At 44.2% G+C, this 24,511-nt stretch overlaps 2 protein-coding genes across 2 annotated transcripts in view; one reads left to right on the top strand and one right to left on the bottom strand.

The window, feature by feature from the left end:
* LOC146971730 (trypsin-1-like) overlaps positions 1-24,511 on the bottom strand; it is a 215,863-nt gene that overhangs the window by 37,705 nt on the left and 153,647 nt on the right. The gene's annotated exons all lie outside the window — the stretch shown is intronic.
* The window catches only part of erfl1 (Ets2 repressor factor like 1), a 37,455-nt gene continuing 25,521 nt past the window's right edge, over positions 12,578-24,511 (top strand). The window contains exon 1 of the mRNA XM_085801187.1: positions 12,578-12,771. The gene's annotated coding sequence lies outside the window, so the exon portion shown is untranslated. The remainder of the gene's footprint in view (positions 12,772-24,511) is intronic.

Below are 24,511 nucleotides of genomic sequence, written 5' to 3'. Positions count from 1 at the left end.
ATAGATCAAAATCCAATGTGCAGCGAGAATTTATACCTTTATTGCAGCGAGAAGTATGTCACGTCATCTGTGTCTGTTTTAGCCAAGCAGCTGCAGATGAAAAATGTCGGCCAGTGACAGTGCGGCACCGCTGCTGTTGTTAAACGGCAGCACGACACAACGAATGATCAGAGGAAACAATTTGTTGTGCTGATCGTGCTAAATGTAAAGTGAGAGCCTAAGTAACATTAACTGACATCTGACTCATATGACAAAATAAAAACATGCGTTATTTTTCACTATAGGTGCAAAACTACTTTGGCCAACAGACTCACAAATGTGACCGAACACAAAGATAAGCTTCCACCACAGCAGGTAACACAGGCGAATGTCAACACTTGCAGTCAAACTTCAGACTTTAGTGAGTCATATTTATTTGGTTGGTTTTATATTAATCTGATTGATTCTTTTCAGCTTCAACTGAAACATTATCTTTTTAAAAGCTGCAGCAATTTCCCAAATTCCAGTGAGATTTCAGTGACAAGAGCAGCAGCATCTAATTTTCTGACTTAATTGATGAATTATTGCATTTCTTAAACACTTATCACTGATCTGCAATGCAACTGAGAAAAGGCCCGTTCAAATATTTCCTTTCTTTTATGAAGACAATGCATAGAAATGGTTAGAATTTATTGGTTCATATCTTAAATGTATGCTTTTGCACAGCCAGTCAGAGTTTACATGGTTGCTGGTTAATTGGAGTACCATGGTAGCACAGACTGTATAGCTGAGAAAAAAATTTAAAATAACAAAGTTGAGCATTGAAATTCAGTGCGGTTCTTCTTTAAGCAATTGAAATGTAGCAGAGTAGCCTTGCCTCAAGACTCCATAAAGCTAAATATCTCCCCTCATCATGGAGAGTATCTTCCTTTTGTCGACTGGGGAACGTTTGGATTTCCTGGGAGAAACTGGACTCACATCTAATCTGTAACACCAGCACCCAACATGGCGAGAGTGACCCTTGCCTGAGACTCCTCAAGTCTGAATTCCTCACTACAGCTGCTAGGAAGATGTTTAGTTCCCACTGCAATCCAATCATGATATGTTTTTCTTTTTTTTCCCTAAATGGCCATTCCTACACCCCTGCAGTTTCCATGTCCTCCTGAAAGAATCTCCTATAGACACTGATAATTTGTTAATCAATACGGTAGTATTGTGCTTATTCTAAACCACATTATATCCGCACCCTCTGTATGAATCGAGGCTCTGCGAAGGCCCACTGCAAGGGAGCGTCCCTCCATTGATTAGGTATTAGCTGCACCATCTCCAACGCCCAACCACTTGTTTGCAAACGGCGCTCTATTTCTGAGGTATTCAAACGATCACTAAGCATGGGAGCCAATATTTATAGAGGCTTTAACAGGTTCATTATAGTCAGTGGGGACGGTTCCACCGGGGGATGAAGCACTCATAAAGGGCCCAGCGGAGCTAGTCCCCATCCACTGAGCATTTGACAGTACAGTCAATGGCTCCAATCATTCCTCATCTGCTTTATGGTCGCGCCGACGTTTATAGCTGTTATGGGGTTAAAATAAAAGCATTAACGGATGTGAAGGACATGGGCTCTATTCAGCAGTGCTGCATTTAATCAAGGGTCACTCTCTGTAAAGTCCATAATCCACTTGGTGACAATAAGTGCCACCCCTGGGTTTTGCCTTTATATACACACTGTTGCTTCAAGGGAAGAAAAGTTGAAAAGTGAAGAAAAAAAACCCTGCACACTGTTTATCACATTCATTTTAACGTTTTATCTCTAATATTCATCATGAAAAATCACATCAAAAAAAAAATGCTTTGCCCAGTGTATTGACCCAATACATCTGTCAACAATATTTTTCTATATGCAAGACATTTGAAGTGGTATTCAGTGAAATGTGCAACATTGCACCTGTAATTAATAATAATAATGAAAATGTCAGACATATTTTTGCATACTTTACCCAGTCTTTTTCTAGATGCTTAATATTTTTCAGATTATTTGTATTTTATCAACATCACAATCTAATTCCCTGCATTCTATTGGAGGAAACCATGTTGTTGACCTACACTCTTTGTAGTCCACTAAACCATAATTTATTAAGATCACAGTATAATGACACTCAAGTGACCTGGAAATATAGCTTCTACTTTCAGTCTGTCTTTTCTTGCTGCACATGCTTCTTTCCTTTCCCCCATTCCTCTTCCAGATTATTCTTTTGCACTCTCCACACTGCCTCCTTCAGCCAAGTTGAGTTTGTGGTTGAATTGTGTCTGTTGCTAAAACTACCTATTTGTGTTCCTCACTTTTCTTTCTCCTACCTTCACCATCTTCCACCCAAAGCAGCTTTCCTTTTAGACAGCAATGCCCCCTGTTTTGGAGTCACTGACCCCCCTCGGCTCTTGCCTCTCCCTACCCCGTCTTCCACTTAACCCCATATTTCACAGCTGAACTACGGCTAATTTCCCCCCAGTCTCCGAACAGCGCTCTCTATACTGCTGGAGCACGCTTAATTACCCACAATTAAAGCCAAACGCTAACGAGAAAATTGCTCTGTTATGAAATGACTTCAAAAGGAGTAGAGTAAGTAGAATGGATTGGAGGAAAAGTTAGGTGGTAGCCCCGGGTGGCAGGGAAGGGCATCTCTGCTGTGTTTTCCCCCTCCAGCTGTCTCAGTGGAAGGCAGTGAGCAAAGACTCCACTGGCAACACCCAAAGCTGTAGACTACAGTGCTGCCACTGACAAAGCACAAGTATTCTCTTTAGTAATGGATGAGAGTTTGTTTGAAAGCTTAGTTTGGAGAGGGTAAAAGACTTTGTTTTCCAGTTCGACTTCTTCCATCACAGCAGCTCAGAATGTGCTGTATGTAGTATCTCACATGAGAAAACATACATTCATTGCCACACAGGGACAATGGCAGATATTGTTACTGGCGTGACCAATGGATTTTGAATAGATTGCCTGCACTCTGTAAGATTTAAAATTATGGTCGTTCTCAAAGCTGATGGTTATTACAGTTCATGTATTGGAAGAGGCAGCCTGTAATCACTGTACATGCCATGGTCATTTGAAGTCTATACAGAGTAACAGACATACCATTATAGGATATATCACACCTGCAAGTGATTTGATTATGAAAAAACATGAACAATATTGTTACTAAGATGAGGTACAGGTTCAAGTGACCTCAGTGCACCAAATACAAACAGACTTGTGTTGCACAATTCAAGATGACTCAAATGTGAGGAAAAAAACAAACACATTTTCTCACTCATCTCATGTTTTTACTCGCGTAAACAGTTTTGTTTTAATTTGCGCCCAAATTTTAGAAATGTCCTTCTTCACCCCAGTAGAGTGGAGGTGATTGGTCTCTTAATTTCAGTGCTCACAGCAATGAAAAATGACATGTAAAGAGTCTACAACCATGCTAGCCCGTAACACAGGTGTACTTATTGATTGCTATCTTTAGATTTCGACCATGCTCACAGTGACTACATTTACAATACATTTACTCATCTGGATGTGTTTATCCAAAGACACTTAGAGGCGAGGGACAACACTAAAGATTTAGTGCTTTAGAAAAAAGAAATTGTGGTGTATGTACTAAGTACTACATCTATTCAATACGTTCAAGGATATCAGGGGTAGGTTGTTTGGAGAACCACAGACGAGAAGAGTTTGGACCATGATGTCAGACAACATTCCCTGGAGGAACATTGAGACCTTTTTGACCTTGTGATTGCGCTAGATGAAAAGTTAAGGGATTTGCGAAAGTTATTTCAGTTCACCATTATATTAACATGATTAACAGCGTTCTTGGATATGCATTCAGTTGAGACATTTTTTAATATTGACATTGACATTTTTATTTTAAAAGCTTAGAGGAATGGTTGGAGAACATTTCATGGCCATCCATCCAGAAGATGTTTTTTCATAACCAACATTTTGGCTCGTTATAGCAGGGAAAGCACAGGTTTGGTTGATAACATTAAAAAGGACTGCATCACATTTGGGTGAGCCCTTTTCATGGTCCTGCTTTTGTGGATCGTTGATGTTCCTGAATGGACTTGATCTATCGTTATCAACATTTACATCTGCTTTCCTGCCACAGCTAGTCCAAACGCCTGCCATGGAAAAAGTGTGCAGTTGTTCAGATATTTGTGTTAGATCGACAGAAAGACCGTCATCATTGCCCAAGAGTTGCACTACTTAAAGTGGCTAAAAATATCAACTGTCTGGAATGAAAGTCCCTGTGAACCTCACCTTGAACAGTTTCCATGGGGACTTTTACCTCAGTTGGGAATGGTTCAAATGAAAAACCGCTCACATGTTCACAGTGAGGTCTGGATTTATCTTAAGTAGCCGGGACTTCGATCTTCGAAAACACCAGATTTGAAACACCACTGGCAGAAGAAACATGGCTGATAGGTGCCACCAGAGCCAAGCTTCCTCCATTTAATAAGGTTACACTGTGATCAAAAACACTTTCTTGTAACATAACAGCATTATCTAGCGAAAACCCATGCTGAAACTGTCTCGCAGCAGCCGAGCCCAATTGAGACACCCAGATGTTAGAGTGTATCCGGCACAATATACCTGACCACAAAGCCCATTCCCTGTCGCCGAGGAATAAGCCGAGCCTTCCACACCATCACCCCCTCAAACCCCCCAGCGCTCCCCCACCAACCCAATCCAATCTACAGCCGGCAAAATGAAACAAATAAACACTAATTTGGATTATTTACGTCCAGTTTACACCACATGACGCGAGGTATGAGAGGGAGAAAAAGGAGCTATATGGTGGGTGGATAATTGTAACAGTGGTAGTAATAAGTGCAGCGGCTACAGTGATAACAATTAGATTTGATTTCATTTGAGAATGCCTCCACAGCTGCTCCCCACTCACCCCTTAACCCCCTTCTTCCCCCTTTTTTTTCCCTCCCCCCTCCCACTCTCCCTCCCCTCCCCTCCCCTCCCCTCGCTCCTCTCCCCCTAGATTAAAGTGGGTGTGTTAATTCCGTGGTGTAGCGATCGAACAGCTCTGGCAACAATGGGAAATGGGCTATTGATCAGAACAGCTCAGATTAAGACTAGGCAGTGGAGCTCTTTCTTGCTCTCTTTCCCCTTCCTTTTCTCTCCATTTCCCACCTTCTTCTGCCTGTCTTCCTGTCTGTCCCGCTTGTGTCACCCCCCCTCCCCTGTGTTCTTCGCTCCCTCTCTCTTGTCTTTCACACCCACAAAGAAGACGAAAGAGAGTCTTTGCATGTATAAGAGAGTGTAAGAGTCTATGAGGATTTCCTTGTCCTTCCTCCCTATCCCTCCTTCCCCGCTCCCTTTTCTAATTTGTCCGCCGACAACAATCTCCTCCAGCCTCTCCTCCTTTTTCTGAACATTAAAAACATCATTTTGTAGCTTTATCAACTCCAAATCATGTATATAAATTGTATTATATATATTATAAGTATATACAGGGCTAGTGTCCATATAGAATAAAGTAAAACCTTTCAAGATTCACTCTGCCTCAATTTGACATCCATTCACATGAGATTTTATATCAATCAGTCACTTCAAGCCGTGTGTTGTGCCACAATTAAAATCCGCCCTATCAAAATAACCCACATACCAAAATTAGCTGTCACGATCGGGCCGCCGGACGGAACACATTGGATTTGCATTGAATAGATATAAAACATACCAAATGTGAGGAGACAGCAAATCCATACAGTGAAAAGTGAGCTAAGAATCCCCTGCTCTACTTATATTAATTAACTCAGTCAATGTGGATGTGATAGGTCAGTTATTCATCCTCTTCCAGCGCCTCCCTACTCTGTCACAGATACCTCCCAGGTGTCAGGCTCAGACGCTCCAACTGCTGAACAGAGATCAGCCGGGGGGGAAGGAAAAAAAAAAAAAAAAGCCACCTCCAGTAGTGGATGTTAGAATGAGCTGGTCTGAGATCAGTGGTTAGAGGTTACTGATATTTCTTCAGTGTGTCCGCAGCATCTGCTTATGGCCATTTGGATTTTAGAGGTGACACAAACACACACATTGCATACGTGTACGCGTCCCGACATGCACCCCCCCCCCCCCCCACACACACACACACACACACACACACACTCCCACACACACACACACACACCAGTGGTCACATCAATATTGCCATGACCCTCAGGGGATTTAGTGTATTGGCAAAGCTTTCATCTGCTGAGTGTGTGAGAGTGTCTGATATTCCCTGCTATTGAGACACACACACACACACACACACACACACAAAGTATTTTATACAATAAGAAAAAAGACCCACACACATAACCAAATAGGTGAAGTGAGTGTGTGCAAGTGCGAACCTAAAAAAGTCAGGGCATGGAGTTGAGAAAGTGTCAGCTGGAGGGGTGAAGGCTCAGACCAGCAGTCGACACTAGAGGGCAATAAAGAGGTGTCAGGGTTGGAACTGAGTGTGTGGTGATGTGTGTGTTTGGCTTTGGCTGTGACCATGGCCACGGTTTACCAGTATTACTTCAAACGTCTTTGGCTCCATAAAGTTTAGCACCTCTTTTTTTTATGACATACAGGACTGACTCAAAAAACTGAGTCAGTTTCCTTCTTTTTATACAGAAACTAATGAGTATTCTCACTATCGATTGATTTGCTGATTATTAGTTGATGTAATATTTGGTCCAAGAAAAGTGGTGAAAAACGACCTTCACAATTTCCAATAGGTGAAATCCTCAGATTGCTTGTTTTGTCCAGCCAAGAGTCCAGAGCCTAAGGAGTTTATTCAAATAGACAGGAAAAAGAAAAGATGACACCAGAGATATCGGTTGTCTTCCCTGAAGAAGTAACACAGAAAGAAAAAAAAAATCAAGTATCAGTCAACCAACCGTATCATCACTAATCAAAATATGTTACAAGAGATATCTAAGGAAAAATACCACTGCTTCTTAAAGATATTTACTCCAAAATGTGGTCATTCCTGCTTTGATCCACACCTCGGTTAACAAGAATTTGATCTTATTCCACTGTCAGACTCGACCAGACAGCAACCAGACGGCCAGCAGAGAGAAGAGCATCCTGTACTTCCTCCCCTTCTCATCCACCGTTTCCCCCTCCGTCTCCTCTCCTCTCCTCCCCTGATTCCCTTGTCATAGACTCCGCTTCTCTGCACTCAAGTGAGTTCCATTGGTTTACCTAATTGATTATTAAGTTGCTGATTGGGGATCAATTAAATAATTAAAGTTTGTTAAGGGCAGAGTCGATTTACTGGCACGAGAGCCGGGGCAGACTCTCCTCTCCCCTTTGTGAGTGTGTGTGTGTGTGTGTGTGAGGGTCTGTGTGGGATTTCATTTGTTCAGACACTTGATAGAAGTCATGCTATTGAGTTGAAGACAGATAATGAGTTTCATCATAATGTGGATTTCGCTGCAGGGACAGCAGGGAAAACTTTTGACGACAGCATCGAGTTTCTTCTCGGCGGTCTGCTGAAGTCGATCTGACAGACCGGGCCCGACCTCTGGCTGCGTGGTGTTTTTCGGCTTCCTTAATGTTATAAGAAATTGTTGTTGTGTCTATAGCTGCAGTTCACTCCAGCTAAAAGAGAGGAAACGGCAGTGACTCCTCCGGTCTCAGACTTGAACACGTCGGTGGCCTTAGCTCTGGCTGAGGGTGAAGATATTCTGTCAGGTGTATAGTTTTGTTGCCACCAGAGGGTCAGTGAAGTGGCCGATGTCATTGCTTGTTTGTTTGGAAGGTGGTGGTGGTGTGGGGTTTGGGGGGGGGGACAAACTGCTGCCCGATTCAAGTTGAGCAACTTTTGGGGTCAACATGTTGGTGAACACAGTCCGTCCTTAGTGGCCAGAGGGGGAACAGAGATTGGATGGGGGCTCCTCTTGTGGTGCCAAATAGAGCCCCAAAAGAGAAAACACACACACCATCTCACTACACACACTCTCTCTCTCTCTCTCTCTCTCACACACACACACACAAACCTCATATATGAGACACAGGAGCGGAAACGGGTCGAATCCTACTTCAAATTCTCTTTCCTCTCGGCTTGTCGACCGGGGAAAACAAACCGACCCGAGGCACAGCGAATGGGGATTTACTAATTAACTACCTACACAGGCACACACACACACACACACACACACACACACAGGGAGAGCGAGCGAGCGAGAGACAGTGAGTGAGAGAGAGAGAGAGATGCACACCTCCTCTCCTCCCTCCTCCTCCTCCTCCTCCTCCCCCAGCCTCCCTCCCTCCCTGTGCTCTCCTCTCCTCTCCGGGTTCAGGCTGTAGTAGTGCTGCCTCTCCGGTCGCTGGCTCGCTGCGCCGTCACAGTGAATGCGTGTGGATAGACTGGTCGCTCTTCAGCCCCGCTCAGAGCTTTAACACCACTTCCTGAAAATACAAGCTGGAGGTATGTTGTCTCTCTTTTTTTTTTTACAATCTATCTAACATCATATTATCTTATTCCTTATTCTTCTTTTCTTTTTTTATTTGACGATGGGATTGTTTTTCCTCGAGGAGAAAAAAAAGTTGGGATTGTCTTTTGTCAGTGCGTGTTTTAACACATGTGTGTGCCTGCGACATTGTTGTTCATTATTCTTGGAGTGATTTAGCTGTGATTGGAGCAGATGTTTTCGAGTGTATTGCGATCAGTTTTGCAGTGTAATCTTGGAACAACAACAACAAAAAAGTTGAACCGTGCGTCATTTACGCAAACTCTTGTTTATTATTATTTTTTTATTATTAAGAATCTTGAATTTAGTTTATTTTTCCGTTTAATTTTAATTTTAATTTTATTTTATACCTGTCTTTCTCTGTTGTTGTGTGAAAGTTGACACGCTTCCACGTCCGTGCGCTCACGTGCGGGCAGAGCGGGGGTAAACAGCCTGGGTTTGGGGAGCGCGCGCGCGCGCGTGTGTGTGTGTGTGTGTGTGTGTGTGTGTGTGTGTGTGTGTGTGTGTGTGTGTGTGTGTGTGTGTGTGTGTGTGTGTGTGTGTGTGTGTGCGTGCGCCCGGACGGGAGCACGTTGGCTGCGTTCAGCTGTCGGCGTTGGCCCGGATTAGCCTCTAAGTGTCTCTATTTGTTAAAGCGTCCAGCCCTCACCTCCACACCGCCGTATCAATCAGTCAATTAAACAGCCACTCACACACGGCACACAGGCTGCACGAGACCTCAGTCTGTCTGTACACCCCCTCCCTCCCCTCCCCTCCTCTCTCTATCTCTCTCGTGCATTTATCTGCGTGTGCGCGTGTGTGTGAGTGACCCCGTTTATTTTGCGTTTGTAAAGATTGCTACATGATATATGTGTGTGTGTCATTTGCTTCCGGGTGTAAAATGCACGTGCTAATACGTGCTTTTTTTTTTTTTTTAAATGCCAATCAATCAATTAATTGGTTTTTGTTCACATCTGAACCTTGAAAGTTCATTCACTTGGAAAGAATGTCCTGTAACGTGCTTTTCTTTTAAAGAGTTTACAGCTTGTTGCAATACTCAAAAACAAATTCCGCCCCTCACAAAAATATATAGATATATATATAAATACAAAATTGAAAAAGATCTCCAGCTGTTGGACTGGGCAGCCTGTGACCACCCGTCAATATATTCACCCAAGTAAAATGCTGAAGTTTAGTCTAGCAGGAGTGAAGCCGGTGATTTGGGGTGTGTGTTTTCACATTCGCAGGGGAGTTGGTTTCAGAAGTGGGCGCATCGATACAGCGCGAGAGCCAAACTTGAAAAAAGGAAAAAAAAAAATATTTGGAATAATCTCTATGTGGATTCGCTGCTCTCTGGCTCAGATATATAAATATATATATTTTTCTTTTTTAGGTGTTTACCCCCCTTACAACTTTGATGCATATTTATGCGCGCCGTGGGTGTACTCCCATCAATTATTTGTGCCAGTATATTTCCAGATAAACAGTGTTTGTAAATCAATACATGCATGTAACTATTGCAGATTAAGAGATCGATCAATGGATACACGCTAACCCCAACCAATGTTTTTTTTTTTTTTTTTTTTCCTGCATGGCGTCAATTATTCACATCTAACTATACACAACACCAACCTGCTTTCCTCAGTAAAGTTTAAGTGTGTGTGTGTGTGTGTGTGTGTGTGTGTGTGTGTGTGTGTGTGTGTGTGTGTGTGTGTGTGTGTGTGTGTGTGTGTTTGTGTGTGTGTGTGTGTGTGTGTGTGACAGAGATTTACAAGTGAGGACACTTTAGGTGAAATCATTTAAATTGCGGTTAATCATAAACCATCATGATAATAATAACGTCATTAATGGTCGTATTTCAGTTTATGGGTTAAATAAAGGTGATGCTGCAAAATTTTCTTTATTTTTGTCTTTAAAAGTAATTTTGGTTTTCTTCAACTTTACAACGAGCAGTCAGCCTCACACACCTTCCTCCTGCCTGTGTGTGTGTGTGTGTGAGTGTGTGTAAAGTTTGAGGCCAACGTGTTGAGCCTCTCCTCTCCTCTCCTCTCCTCTCCTCTCCTCTCCTCTCCAGTCCTCGTCCATGAGCTCAGGCCGTTTAATTGAATTACTTCCCCCGGTTCTGTGGCGCTTCTCGCCGGCCGCCTCATCCGTCTCTCTGCTGTCAATACTCGGGTGGAAATATTTCCGACATTAAGTGGCATTTGGGGAAATTTTCTCCCCACGTCACTCACCCTCCCCTTCGTTCATCCCTCACCTCTGCACGGCCGAGCTTTGAACTCTTTAACCCGTCCAATTACATTTGTTCTAATATGAGCTCTTTAACTCTGCTGCTGTTTGTTCAGCACAGACACAACTGATAACACTCCTCCGCTCCAGTTGTTAAAGGGATAATAATATCGATAATAATTATGACAGGGCCTGCTTAAAACAATAATAATAAACCTAATAAATAATGATAATAGCCCTAATAGTAGCTAATGAGAATAGACCTTATTATAACAATTACAAACGAATTAGACTTTCAATTATCGACAAGAAGCAACTTATAAAACTTATTTTCGTTACAAATAATGGGCCCGCGCTTCCTTATTATTATTATTATTATTATTATTATTATTATTATTATTATTATTATTATTATTATTATTATTATTATTATTACTACCATGATAATAATAATTATTATTATCGGTATTAATATTATTATTATCTAAAACGAATCATTTGCAGGCGAGTTTATTTTACAGAGCTTTTTGGTATGAACTCCCAACACTTTCATGTTTTTTTGTTCATAATCGTTTTAGAATTTAATTTGCTCGTATTCATATACTTAATATCGATTTTGATAAACATGGTTTTTTAAATAAAATACAAATACATATAAGGGAAGTTCTGTTCCGTGATTCACAAATTGCAGACCTCTCGCCGTCATTTATTTTCCAAAGATAGAAATATATATTTCTGTTTCTTTTTTGTGTATCTGTTCTTTTCATGTTCATTATAATCTCATTATAATTATCATGTTGTAATGAGTTTGTAATTTATTTTGTTGGAGTTGCTTGAGTTTCTATGTGAGGTCTGTGCTGAGAGTCATAACTTTTTTTTCTCCGGCTATGAAAGTGATTCTGTGGTGTGGAGTTCAGATTTTAGACATAACCTTCCTTCCTTACAGATTTTATTCTATGCTTTGTTTCTTCTTCCCTTTTTTTTATTCCCCTTTCCTCTTTTTTGGAAATAGACTATTGGCTTTCTTTTATTCATCAGAGCAGTCGACCTATGGGGGCTCTCACCTCTCCTCTCCTCTCCTCTCCTCATCTCCATCTCATTCGGAAAAGAAACTTCTGACAGGTGCGAGAGGCGGGTTTGATTTTTTAAAAATGCTCTCATCCTTAATGTGTTGTCATCTGGAAAGCAATTTCGTATGATCAAAGTGCGGCTAGTTAGTGCGGTCAATATCCTTTCCAGCAAGCTTCTCATATATCGATAACAAGACAGCAGAAGCCTCTCGCCGTGCTGCATTCAGGGCCTCTTCCCTCTCTGTGTGCCGATACGTCCCGTGCGTCAGCAGCTATTACGCATATATATATTTCTGAAGAATCCAAACGCACATAACAGCGAATATAGTGTCACCCCTTAGGGAATTTGGAAAGGAAATTATAGCGACATCAACTCACGGAGGCGAATAAATATCATCAAGTGCGATAAGGTCATTCACAAACAAGTGCCAAAGACGCATCATTTAGGTAATTATTGGAGAATTCCAGTGATTCTGCTCATACTGGCACCTCTTCCTGCCTCTCGCTGTCTCCGTTACTGTATGGCAGTTAAGAGTAAATAAGATGATTGATCTGCGGTCCACGGGGCAGCGGTGGTCCTGCGGGAAAACAGCGCAACACAAGAGCCACGGATCGGCTCCGTTCAGCGGGGCCACCGCGCCTCCTCCTGTCCCTGATCACTGCTGCTTCTTTCATTTTTCATTTCAGATTTGAATGAGATGAGAGGGAAAAAAACATGTTAACACAGTGCTTTTTCCCCCCTTTTCTATTTTTTTTTTTTTTTTTTTTTTGCCAGCCAACAGTGGGAATTAAATTTATTAGGCTATCTGTTGTGTTTGCAGTGACGCCTTCGTGCGGTGCGACAGCGGCACTCCTCCCCCTCACCCACCCACCCCCTCTCCCCCCCTCGCCTCCTCACCTCCCGGGTCGGAACAAACGCGCAGCGGCGAACCGACTCCCGGGTCCAGTCTGACAGACGGTGATCGGGCTTCGGCCTCAGGTGCATCTCTGAGGCGGAGGCGACGCGGAGGTCCAGGTGAGTCAAACTTCCTCTTCACCGTCACCGTCGGCCTCTGATGATCTCAATCTCTCATGTGCTTTCCTCGCTGCCTTTACTTGCCCATTAAAACCGATTACAACATATTTAGGGAGTTAAGTCACCTGAGGTCAAGTTGATTTACAAAGGGAGGGGTCTGAAGGGCCACAGCTGCCTCTCTGTTTGTCCATTTGAGGGATAAAAATTGTGAAAGTTGCAGCTCTAATAGTAATTTTAGATGTTTTCTATTAAATTTTTACTATTACTGTCTAATATGAAATCTTCAAGAGCCTTTCTCAGTGACTGTAACTGGCAGGTGAACAGAGATATTTTGATTGTGAATATAATTTAGAAAGCTGCAAGATTGTCTCGCTCAGGTGCTTTGATCAGCTCTAGAGGATTTTTCTGTGTATTTTTCTGTTTTTTGTTTTTGAACACTTGTTTCTCGCTCTTGAAAATGTGTGGCAGCGCAGACCTGTCTGTGAATAATCAAAAGGTGTCGAATGCGCCATGCGATAGCCCTCGGCCATTACCGATAGATCACATGCACGACTCTCCTGTAGCCAGCCAATGTCTGAACTCTTCCTCTGGCTCCTCTGTTCCCTCCTAATTCTTCCTGTCTAATATTAGCCCCTTGGCACACCTTCAAATTTGTGATTCATTATTCAAGACTCATTACTGTTTGCTAGTAGACACACTTCAGCCTGTTACACTCAGAGCCTATAGGGCAATTGAAGGACTCCTCAGTATCTTTCCCAGCATCTCCAAGCATCTCCCCTTCCCTCCTCCTCCTCCTCCTCCTCCTCTTCTCCCTCTCCCTCATGGCCCCCTCTCTCCTGTGGCCCCCAACACCCCATGTCGTCCCTCGCTGCCACACCTGGTAACTACAAACTTGTACACAACAATAACAGCCAGATGTATCCATCTATCTCTCTATCTAGCCTGTCGGCAGTTAGTGGAGTGGCTGAGAGACTTGCAGGCGTGAAAGGTCAGTTAATCAATGGCGCACAATTTGACAAATCCCAGCGACTCTTATCATCCTCACGGGCGTTTAGGGCCGAAAGGAGGACCACCGAGATAAATGCTTAATCCTGACTGCACTCTGAAAGAGAGAGAGAGAGCGGGAGAGGACAAGCACCGGAGCGCTGTGAAGCAGATGGGCATGCAGAGAGGTTGGGAGGTGGGTTGGCAGTGGGTTTTTTTTTTTGGAAAGAGGTGTGGATTGGAAAGGAAAGTGAAATGGGAGAAAAACGAAGACAAGGAAGTGGCTGAAAGCAAAATGGAGACAAACAAACATGGCAAAAAAAAGATTTGCCATGTTTTTTTTGAAAAATGACAGATTCTTCTTTTCTGTCTCCCAGTCAAAAGAGCGGGCGACTTTCACGGCTCTCACATCACTGAATTCGCCTCAGGCCGGACAGGCCATGCACATGCCTTCTGGGCTGACAGCAATCCTAGTTCGCTCTCAGTTATGGCTCTGCTGCTGTGTGTAAAGTTGAGAAAAACCAGAGGAAAACAAAGGTGTATGAGTGGTTGAATTCTCCTGTGGCATGTTAGCCCGCCTGCAGCAGTGTGCAACCAAGAGGAAAATGAGCTTTTGTCCACAAGGCTGGCCTCTTTTTTCCCCCTCAGTTTTTCGAACTGCAGGGGTTTGGAAGGTGGCACCATTTCTTTGCCCTTACACCTTTAACAAGGATCACCTCAGTATGACATAGTGTCATTTGTTTGTTTTTTTCTGCACCCTATGCGCTTGTTTTTTTTTTATTTCTTGTTTTGGTGTCTGGTTTTAATTCTCTAAAGGGTAAAGATCAAAATGGTGTAATGGGTTGTCACAAAAACTAATTTCCTGAATGTGTGGCAGAAGTGGACCTTATGTCGACGTGCTTTTTCACATGAGTGTGAGAGAGCTGCTTGAGCAATCACACTGACAGATGCTCATGTCCTTTATCTCCATCTCAATACAAGTTCAATGTAATTCGATTGAGATTAGTTGCACTGGCATGACAGCAGATCCCTAGTATTGCCAAAGCACTTAGGAGGCAATGACAGGACCACATCGACACATACTAACACATACACAACACCCTGCGACTGGCCAAGCTTGTAGAGACTAACACACACGCACATACTGAGAGACAAAGTGGAAAAAGGAGAGACAGAGTGACAGCCAAGTGAAAGAGGTCTGGGCAAAAAAATCTCAGGATGACGAAGTTAAAAGGATGATAGAAAGTCGTCGAAAGAGCGTGAAAAGAAGAGGAGAGAAATTATGAAGGGACCCGGATGACGAGCAGAGCTCAAGCATGACAGAGTGTGTCCAAAAAGATGAAAGAATGATTGACTCCCAGGGAGAGTGATGGAGAGAGAGGGAGAAAAGAAGTATAGGGAGGAGAAATGGAGAAATAAGCAGAAGTAGGAGTTGACAGAGAGCAAAGCAAAAAAAAAAGATGATGACGATGGTAAGAAAGATGAAGAGAGGAGGAAGGAGAGTAAAAAAAAGAAAAGAGGAGAGGATAAGAGATAAAGGAAGCAAAGGAGGGGAGGGCACAGGAGGATAAAATGTATAAGAGTGATGTACGAGAAGAGGGGAGAGGAAGAGATTTACTAGAAGAGAGATTAAGTCAAGTTGTCCCCGGTCAGTCATTAATCCGATTTAAGAGCAATTAAGGTGAGACTGATTCCTTCCTAGAGAGAAAGAAATAGATGGAGAGCGTGAAGAGAAGGGGGAGAAAAGGAGGAGACACCAAGGGGAAGAAGAAAAGAGTCACTCGAAGAGAAAAGTGGGAAAATAAAACAGGTGTCTGAACCCTGGATGCCTGTTAGTGGACAAATTACAAGCAACACAGTGCAGAGACACAGGCAGAGAACATGTGATAGCTACTTTGTTTCTACTGTTTTAATATTTGGAGACGGGCAGAAGGTATCACCTGAAATTAGAGCGGTATAAGAAAACAGAAGGAAGAGTGTTCAAGGTCAAACAGAGGTTAGGGGAAAGGGAAATAGTGTTTTTTTTAAGGCGTTGGTCATAGTTTTTCTCAAGTGCTGGTCTCCATTGAATAACACACAGTGCGTTTTGAACGAGCCATGGATTTCCACTGAGATCAGGATCATACAGAAGAAACTCCCCAACACTGTCAACAGAAGCTTAATGTGGGAGCGACCAAGCAGGACCTCCAGTTTGCATGATAAAGCTTCGCTAGCAGCGAGATTGTTCCTCCGAGAGCGGGCATGAAGTCGCAAAGCTGAGTTGGAGGTGGAAAGTACAGCGGCCGTTTCCCTCCCGTCGACATGAAGGCGGTAAAAAAAAGGGTCGAGAGAAGAGAGACAAGACAGAGAGGGACAAAGTGTATGACTCTCCTTTGAATGAAAATGGAAGAAAAAAAACCACACAGAAGCGACAGAGGTACCCCCCCCCCTCCAATCCTCTTCCTCCTCCTCCTCCTCCTCCTCCTACTCCAACAAACCCCTCCAATCCCTGCTCGGCGTGCTCTGTTGTTCCAGATGTGTATCAGAGGTCTCGGGGTCGACAGAGGGGTCCCTCCACCGCTGTAGCATTTCTGTGTCTATTGGGAGATGGTGGTCCCGATAGCTCGGCCGCCTGACACGTACACAACAGTACATAAATCAAACGCACACACACATACATGCACTCACTCCATTTATCTCCCACTCGAGCAGTGCGGTGATAGCAGCCAACTCTGCATAGAGTCAGAGAGAGGGAGAGGTTGTGGTCCGTCTTGTTAAGTGGGAAAGTAATGGGTATCTGTAAAAAGGTTTACTTCTGTTGCTGCCATCTCCATTGTTCAGGCCTTTCCAGTGTTTGTTTGCCTCTTTTGTTTGATGTGTTTGAACAGTATATAGCGCACTCGGCTGCATCCATAATTGCCGCTCCACGTAACTACAGGACAACAGCGTGTTATTATGAAGCCTGTTAAGGCGAAGAATGGAGCAAATTGAACGCTGAGGTCATAGATTTTGTTGTGCAACATTTTAGGCATCTGAATGGAAATGGTTTTTACATGATTTCACTGACTCGCATCAGTGTTGAATACGTGTGGTTGGCCATCATAGGGAAAATTACCTTATACACATCTCCTTATTTTATTTGATTTTTTTTTATTCATCCCGGCTTTTCTTCCATCAAGATTGTGTCTATTTTTCTGTGGCGCATCCATTGCAGTTTCTACCAATCTGTAGCCCATCACAAGTCCCAGATTGAGAGGCCATTTGGCTGCTGTTGACAGGAGGGAGCAGCTATTGACAGGGCCCTGCCGGGGAGGCGTGTCTCAGGTCCCACGTCCAAAGCGTTTGTGGCGTTTAATACACTGTAGCTGTGGTCCTCGCAGCCCTCACCCTGCATGCTACTGCCATAGGGATCAATATGCACTGGGGTAGAGAGAAATGGACCATCTGATGCACACTCAGAGAGGGGGGATGAGTGGGAGAGACAGAAACAGCGGGGAGGGGTGGGGTGTAGCAAGGGATTTAAAGGAAAAAGAGAGGAACATGCTTGAAAAAGGGGGGAGATGGCGAGACCAAAAGGAGGAGAAGAGACGAGAGGAAATGATTAGAGGCACAGTTTAAAAGACATGGAGGCAGAGTGCTGCCCAGCGCTGAGATAGATACCAAAGAGAGAAAGTGGTCAGTGGTTGAAAGAGACATTCAGCTGGGAGAGAAAACAGATTGGAGTGAACGGGGGTAGACACTGAAAAAGTGGAAGACTCTAGACACCAGGGAGGATACACACAGGAAAGGAAAAAAGACATAAGGGAAGAGAGAAGTGGGAGATAGGAAGAGTTAGGGGGGTGTAGATGAAAGGAGGGGGGAGAAAAACAGAGAGGGGGGGGGGGGGGTGCGGGGGAACGACAAGGAGGAAGGGAGGGGAGGGGGGTAAAATTTCCATCAGGTTTTCAATTGGGGCAGATCAATAGTGTATTAGAGCTCACCTTGACCCCGTCTCTCCCCCTACTCCCCGGCCCAGCACACAGGCCAAGCTACTCTCCCTCACAGCAGGGGATGGAGAGGGGGAGAGATTGCATTATGGCCTCCCTTTCTTAGACCAAAGTGGCAGAAAATGGCACAATAAAAGCGAAAGCGGACAGAAAGAAAGAGGAAAACTAAGTCGCGGCAGGCAGAAACAGAGAAAGTGGGAGACGAGGAGTAAGAGGGAGTGGAGCGAGCCGGAGGAGACGCCAGCGGGTGCTGACATACTTGTTTGGACGGGGGCGCTTTATCGGAGAGGAAACCGGCTGGGTGCCGTGTGGCGTGTGCATGTAGACGTGACTCCTCGAATCTGCCGAGCCACACACCAGGATCAAATAGAGGTGACGTGTTGTGCACACAAAACGTATGGGTCCGTACCAGTCGCGAGGACATAGACACACTCATAGACAACACATGTATGTAATGTAATGTAATGTAATGGTGCAGTCTCTTAATGTACTCACAGGGACTATATAACCTTGATAGTTAGTGCTCTGTGTTGCAAAACGCTGTGTCCTATGGGTTGTATTTCTGCTGTCCCCTGACGGTCATCACGTCTGCATGTACGCAGAGGTGCTAGCACACACACAATCACACACACACTCATGCACAAGTCAGATCTAGTTGAAAATGTGTGGTGTATGAGTTTTACCCATATTGTGTCCATAATAATCTTGATCAAAGAAATCAAAAGTTAAAGCCGCATTGAGTCATTTCTAATTTTTGTCACAAATCTGCAGCAGCACCTGATACATCAGCCCAGTCTCCTGGGAACTACACATCCATATTCTGTCAACGCATAACCATTTAAGTCCCTTATGTGCTATATGAAGTAAGGGTGGGGAGTTTAGTGGATGGGTGTGTAGACACAAGTTCATAAAACTGTCTGTTGATCCTCAGTGGGATTGATAACACAGATTCACTTGATTTAATGTTGATATCAAAACTATAAGTAACACAATCAGAGCAGTTTAGAAGTTTTCTGATAAAACAAAACAAAAAAACATCACTGCAACAACTGTGCATCACTGAAGTTGGATCTCATAGGAGCTGCTGTGAGAGTTGCCCACACATACATACACACACACACACACACACACTGACATGCAGGCATAAGGTTGGTATTGGACACCCTCCATCACTGGAGGACAGCAAATGTGAAGCTGTTTGACAGAGGCAGGTGGAGGGGGGGGGGGGCAGAGGGTGCGCGTTGATGGGGGGAGAGGTTGAATAAAAAAAATTGATCCGGGGAGTTTAGCATTTAGACACAGTTTACAAAGCGATATAGAGGGGAGGCACAGGAGCAGAGGGGACCGTGCGGGGGAAGGACACTTAACTTTACAATAGGTCAGCCCTGCCTATTTGACTAACTGTAACCCTGACACTCTGCCTCCAGCCTACACCCCCGGAAAATAAACACAAAATAGGATTCTCAGATTCTCCTCAACGATCCATCTATGGGCGAGCGCGTGATTTAGCTGTTTAGACAGGAGCTTGTTTGTAAAAGCGCAGACCTACTAGCAGCACCATCCTCATCTCTTCCCCACATTTCCTAATGCTGTTCCTATTGTCACCCATCCACACTCCAGTGCACATGCACACGCCACGACGCCCAGCACACAAACACATGCACACAATCTTACACACACACACACACACACAGTAACACACAAACTCTGTCCCACTCGCTGAGGGGGAGAAAAGGAAAGAAAAAAGGAGAGAAAAAAGAAATCGATCGCCGGGGATAGCGGTGCGCGTCGGAGGATCGTATCTTGTCAAAATAATATATTACCCTCATCCCCGCCTGATCGATGCGGTGGATTAGGGACGGAGGGCTCCCTCTCTCCCCTCCTCTCCTTCCCTCTCTTCCTCCTCGGTGCTTGGTGCAGTTTAATATTTACCTCCGTGAAAGAGCGGCCGCGACGGCTCTCAGCCCTAATTGATTCCGACACATGGAGCTCTGTGCTCAGGCTGCGGATGAGAGAGAGAGAGAGGGAGAGGAGGGAGGGAGGGAGGGAGGGCAGGCTGGAATGCAGAGGGAGAGATGGAACAAGGAAGGAAAGAAAGAAGTTAGAGGTGGAGGGTGAGGGAATGAAAGGGTAAGAGCAGTGGAAACAGCAAAATAGAGGAAAATGTGATGTGTACATATGCTCATCTTAAGGTGGACAGACAAAAGGCGTCCATAACAGAAATGAGGATGGAGGGGAAAGGCAGAAGTGAAAAGGCCAAGCTAAAGTGATCAGTTTAAAGAAGTGGATGGATAAAGTTTACAGGGTGACAGAAAGAGAGATGAACTAAAACCCAGAGAGGAAAACCAGGGAGGTCAGAGGAAATATAGATGGAAAAGTGTGAGACGGGTGCAAAGAGAGGCAGAGGGGGAGAGAGGGATAGCAATGTTATGTAGCACAAATAGGGAGGGGAGGGATGAATGGAACGGATAGGGGGGAGGAAATGAATCAGGAAGAATGAGGGAAACGACGAGCAGTAGGTGGAAATGGGACAGCACGCGGAAACGGCTCCGGGAGAGCAGGAAGAGAAATTGGGGGGGGGGGGGGGGGCAGAGGGAGGCGAGGAGGAGGAGGAGGGAGGATGCGAGGGCCGAGGAGAGAGCAAATGAGAGGGGATTAAGAGAGCGACGTGAAGATGGATAGAAACGGAGGAGTGAAACATGACGGGCGCGATGTAGAGCACCAATAAAAAACGGGAGGAGAACGAAGGGGGGGGGGGGAAGAAATAGGGGGATGATGGAAAAAAGAGCCCGGCGCAGAGGTGACAGAATGATATCAGGTGGGATAGACAGAAAACAGGAGTGATAGCGGGAGCGCGAGGCGGGAGGGGAGAGAGAGGGACCATATTTTCCGTTGAAGGAACTGGCCTGTCACGCTGTTCCGCCGGCGCAGAGCGGCTCTATAAAATACAGGGAGCAGGCGGGTCGTGTCGGGTGACTTATGTGTATATCTAGGCTTTGTCAATATTTCTTTCTGTCTTCCTTCCTCTGTGTTCCCCCTATTGCTCCCTCGCTCTCCGACTCTGTCTTTTTTTTCCAACTGCAATTGTCTCTCGCTCTCTTTCTGTGTCTGCCTGTCCCACTTAAGTGCTCTCTTCTTCCTCACAGAAGCGTTGCTCGCCTCTTTTTCCCTTCTCCCCGTCAAGAGGCCACACATGCCTCAGAGGTGTACATTTTAGGAGTCCCTCGCCACCTTCCAGCGTCGGCTTCACGAGCCAAACATGACTGTGGCACAATGACTTGAGGACTTGGCAGGCTTATATCCCCCCAATGATTCTCCATTATGAGGCAATACAGGCAGGACGATGAGCCTTGCAGTTAAATTGACATCACTGACAAAGCGCCAATATTCTCATTGATGTTTGCGTTATAAAGTCTGTCTCCAGCCCCAAAAAAAACCAAAACACAGGCGGACGGACAGCCTCTGGTGTTTCACATCTATCGCACCTTCAGTCCCTCTGCTTTTACAGCTTCTCTCCTGTATGAATGAAGTACAGACGCACCGGGTGGTAGGCTGATTTATTTATGTGGTCCCAGGGAAGATCACACCTCCTCCTCCTCCTCCTCCTCCTCTTCCTCATTTGGCATGGTTTAGTATCCTGAGCACAGGCCCTGCAGAGACCCAGGGGTCCACGGGGGGGCCCAGGCATCCTGCAGATAAACTGGCCCCCGTACACAAACTGGCGGACACACACACAGATTCCCCTGCTCTGCATGTCATGTGTATTCATTAAGGAAAACACATCAAAACTTCCCACAACAGCTCCGTTTCACCACACACGTGCGGTTGCTGCTTATTTATTTCCCTGCCTGCATGGGTTTAGTTTTCACTGGTGCTGAGACCACATGGAACCTTCAAACAGCCCCCCCCCCACCGTCTGAGTCCAGGTGGGATCTTGTTTTGGAATTTGTATTAACAGAGAAAAAATGTGCCAGTCGACGCTGTTTATAGGCATCAGAAAAAGATATACAACACACCGACTTTGCCCAACATTGTGCTATAAGATCTATTTTGAGTTACCATCATGGGTCCATGACAGTTGTGTCACCGTGGAAACAGAGGGAGGAAGAGAGAGAGAGGAGAGAAGTTGCAGCTGACTGAAACAGAACTTATTTATTTCCACAGAATAAGCTGAAAATTTTCAATCCACCTCCACGACTTCCTCTGTCTCTCTTCTATTGTTTCTTTTTTTTTCTTCCCCCGTCTCCCCCTCTTTCTCTTTCTCTCTCTCTCCCTCTCTCTGTCTTTCTGACGCTGTGTCTGTTCTTTATTTACACCTCTCCCCTGCTCTCTGCAGTGGCTCAGGGAGCGGTAACAGAAGTGTCACTTGTCATTATTGGTCTAATTCAGTAATCCGTCATCGTGCACTCACTGTATGCAGCGCATTATACGCCAGCACAGCAGGTGTACTACGCACTGAGGTGGAGATTCGATTTGACACGCACACACAGGCGAGAGGGCCGACGGGGGCCAGGGCAGACGGGTGCCGAGTGTGTGTGTGTGTGTGTGCGTGTGTGTGTTTGTGCCTGTATAAAAGAGAGAAAGTAGAAAAAGAAAACAGAAAGATACAGAGATTGAATTTTTGGTGTGTTTGTGTGTGCATGTCTGTGAATGTGTCTGGGCGAGCATGGATGTATGAGTTTGTACTGTGGTTTGAATAGAAAGGCAGCAGTCCAAGACGTGTGTGTGTGTGTGTGTAGTGGGGAGAGACATCAGAGACCGGACGGACACAGACAGCAGAGAATAGAATAGAAATAGTAGCAAATTTTTGGACACAGTCGCAGACACTTTGAAAAGCACATTCTTAAAAGTGAATCACGGCGCCCACAGATTCATTCAATTCACATCTGCGCTCGTCAAACTCAGTGTTGAGTATATTTCTGTTTGAGATATTTTTCTCGACTTCAAACTGTATGCCTGCGTCTTTATGTGTCGAACATATTTCATGACCCACTGCTCCGCCAAAGGAGCCCTGGGAAAATAAAAACAAGGTTGTACAATATAGTAAAACACGCTGCTGTAATAATTATGGTGTGAAGCTGGTTTGATTCTTGACATTTGCGGTTCAAGGTTTACACTAAATTCTTTGGATTATGCAGGTTCATTGTTAAGGTTTTTGTTTATTTTTTGAAAGTTTCAAAATATATATTTTATGCAAATATATACATATATTTGCATTTTTTAAATATTTATAGGAGTGACTAATTATAATAGTTATTGATTGAATAGCGAAATACAGTTAAATCCATCAGATCCATAATATTAGCTTTGAAAAGCTGTTGAAATTCTGAGTTTTGTCATGCCAATAGTGTCTTCTTTTATTAGTTGTCACTTAGCAGCCTGTCTACTTGGGCCACATTTTATTGTTTAAAAAAAAAGAAGATATTTTACCTTTATTTGACAGCTCTGACAGAGATGTCAGAATACAAAGACACGAGCAATGACACGCAACAAAGGTCCACGACCAGATTTGAAGCAGGAACGTTCGTTTTTTATTACCATTGTCTTAAACCCACAGCCCCCACGTTCCCCCACACATGTTGTTATTATTAGATCATATCCACGTTAGTGTGCCACATATATCCAATAATAATTGACTTAAGGGGCCGGCAGTGAAAAAATAATAACAGACAACCTATGCAGTTGCAACAGGTTAGAAAAACCTAAACCTAGCTGCCTGGTTAGCCACATGGAGGTCACCCTGCATCTGCTCCCTGAATAAATCCAATGACAGAGATTCAAAAATGAAGTCAGATCTTTGATAATGAGTCCATTAAGTCAGAGTTTTTTTGTAGATAACTCTACTCTTGCTAGGTTACACTCAGACTGTATCAGTAGTGGAGCGTTTAAATAATCTGATAACTATTTGTCACAAGTACATCATGTAACAAGCAGTATCGATACAGATCCCTTATGTTTGTTTTAATTGAGATCAACTCACTTACAGAATGGAACATTTTACTATTTTACCATCTTCTTTTTTTTTAATGTACGTTTCGCTGCTCCCTGGTGGACAAACTATGTAATGCGATGCTTTTTGTAAATAGTGTTGCGTTTCTGTACTCAGACACCACCTAGTGGTGCTTTTTTTTTTTTTTTTTAAGTGTATTTTTTGGCTTTTTGCCTTTATTTGATAGCTCAGTGAGATAGACAGGAAAGGGGGAGGCAGAGAGGGGGAATGACATGCAGGAAAGGTCTGCCCGACGCGGGATTCGAACCGGGGACGCCTGCGTTGAGGACTATAGCCTTTACATGGGGCGGCCGCTTTAACCACTGCGCCACGCACCGCCCCCTAGTGGTGCATAATTAAAGCCATTCTATGAACGCTTTTGGTTCAAAGCACCAATGTCCAATCTCACTGAATGACTTCCTCTGATTTCAAATATTTTTAGGTCATTCTTCCATATTTATTGCAGTTTGTATTCAGTCCTGATTATCTGTCCTGATGACGCCGTGATTATTTGGATTTGAAGGGTGACATTTTGTCGTGCAAAGAGAAATTCAGACAAACTTGCTTGTAGTTTGTTGTCCATTATTGATGCCCCTGGCAGCAGCAGCAGCAGTCAATGGCTTCTCCGTTCTCAAAGGTCAACCCTTAGCAGCTTTAAGATTCAGCGGAGCTACGATTTTCACACATCACGCAATATTGATTGCATACATTGTGGTAGAGTGATCCCCGCTTAAAAATGAACGGCTCTAAATGGCTCAGTTGAGAACAATTGCAAAGCAAAAATATTTTTAATACAACATTG

Source organism: Trachurus japonicus, chromosome 16 (genome assembly GCF_045865225.1).
Source record: "Trachurus japonicus isolate A0001 chromosome 16, Traja_1.0".
Taxonomy (NCBI): Eukaryota; Metazoa; Chordata; class Actinopteri; order Carangiformes; family Carangidae; genus Trachurus; species Trachurus japonicus.
Note: the sequence above shows the minus strand (reverse complement) of the source record. Positions and strands in the feature narration are given on the sequence as shown.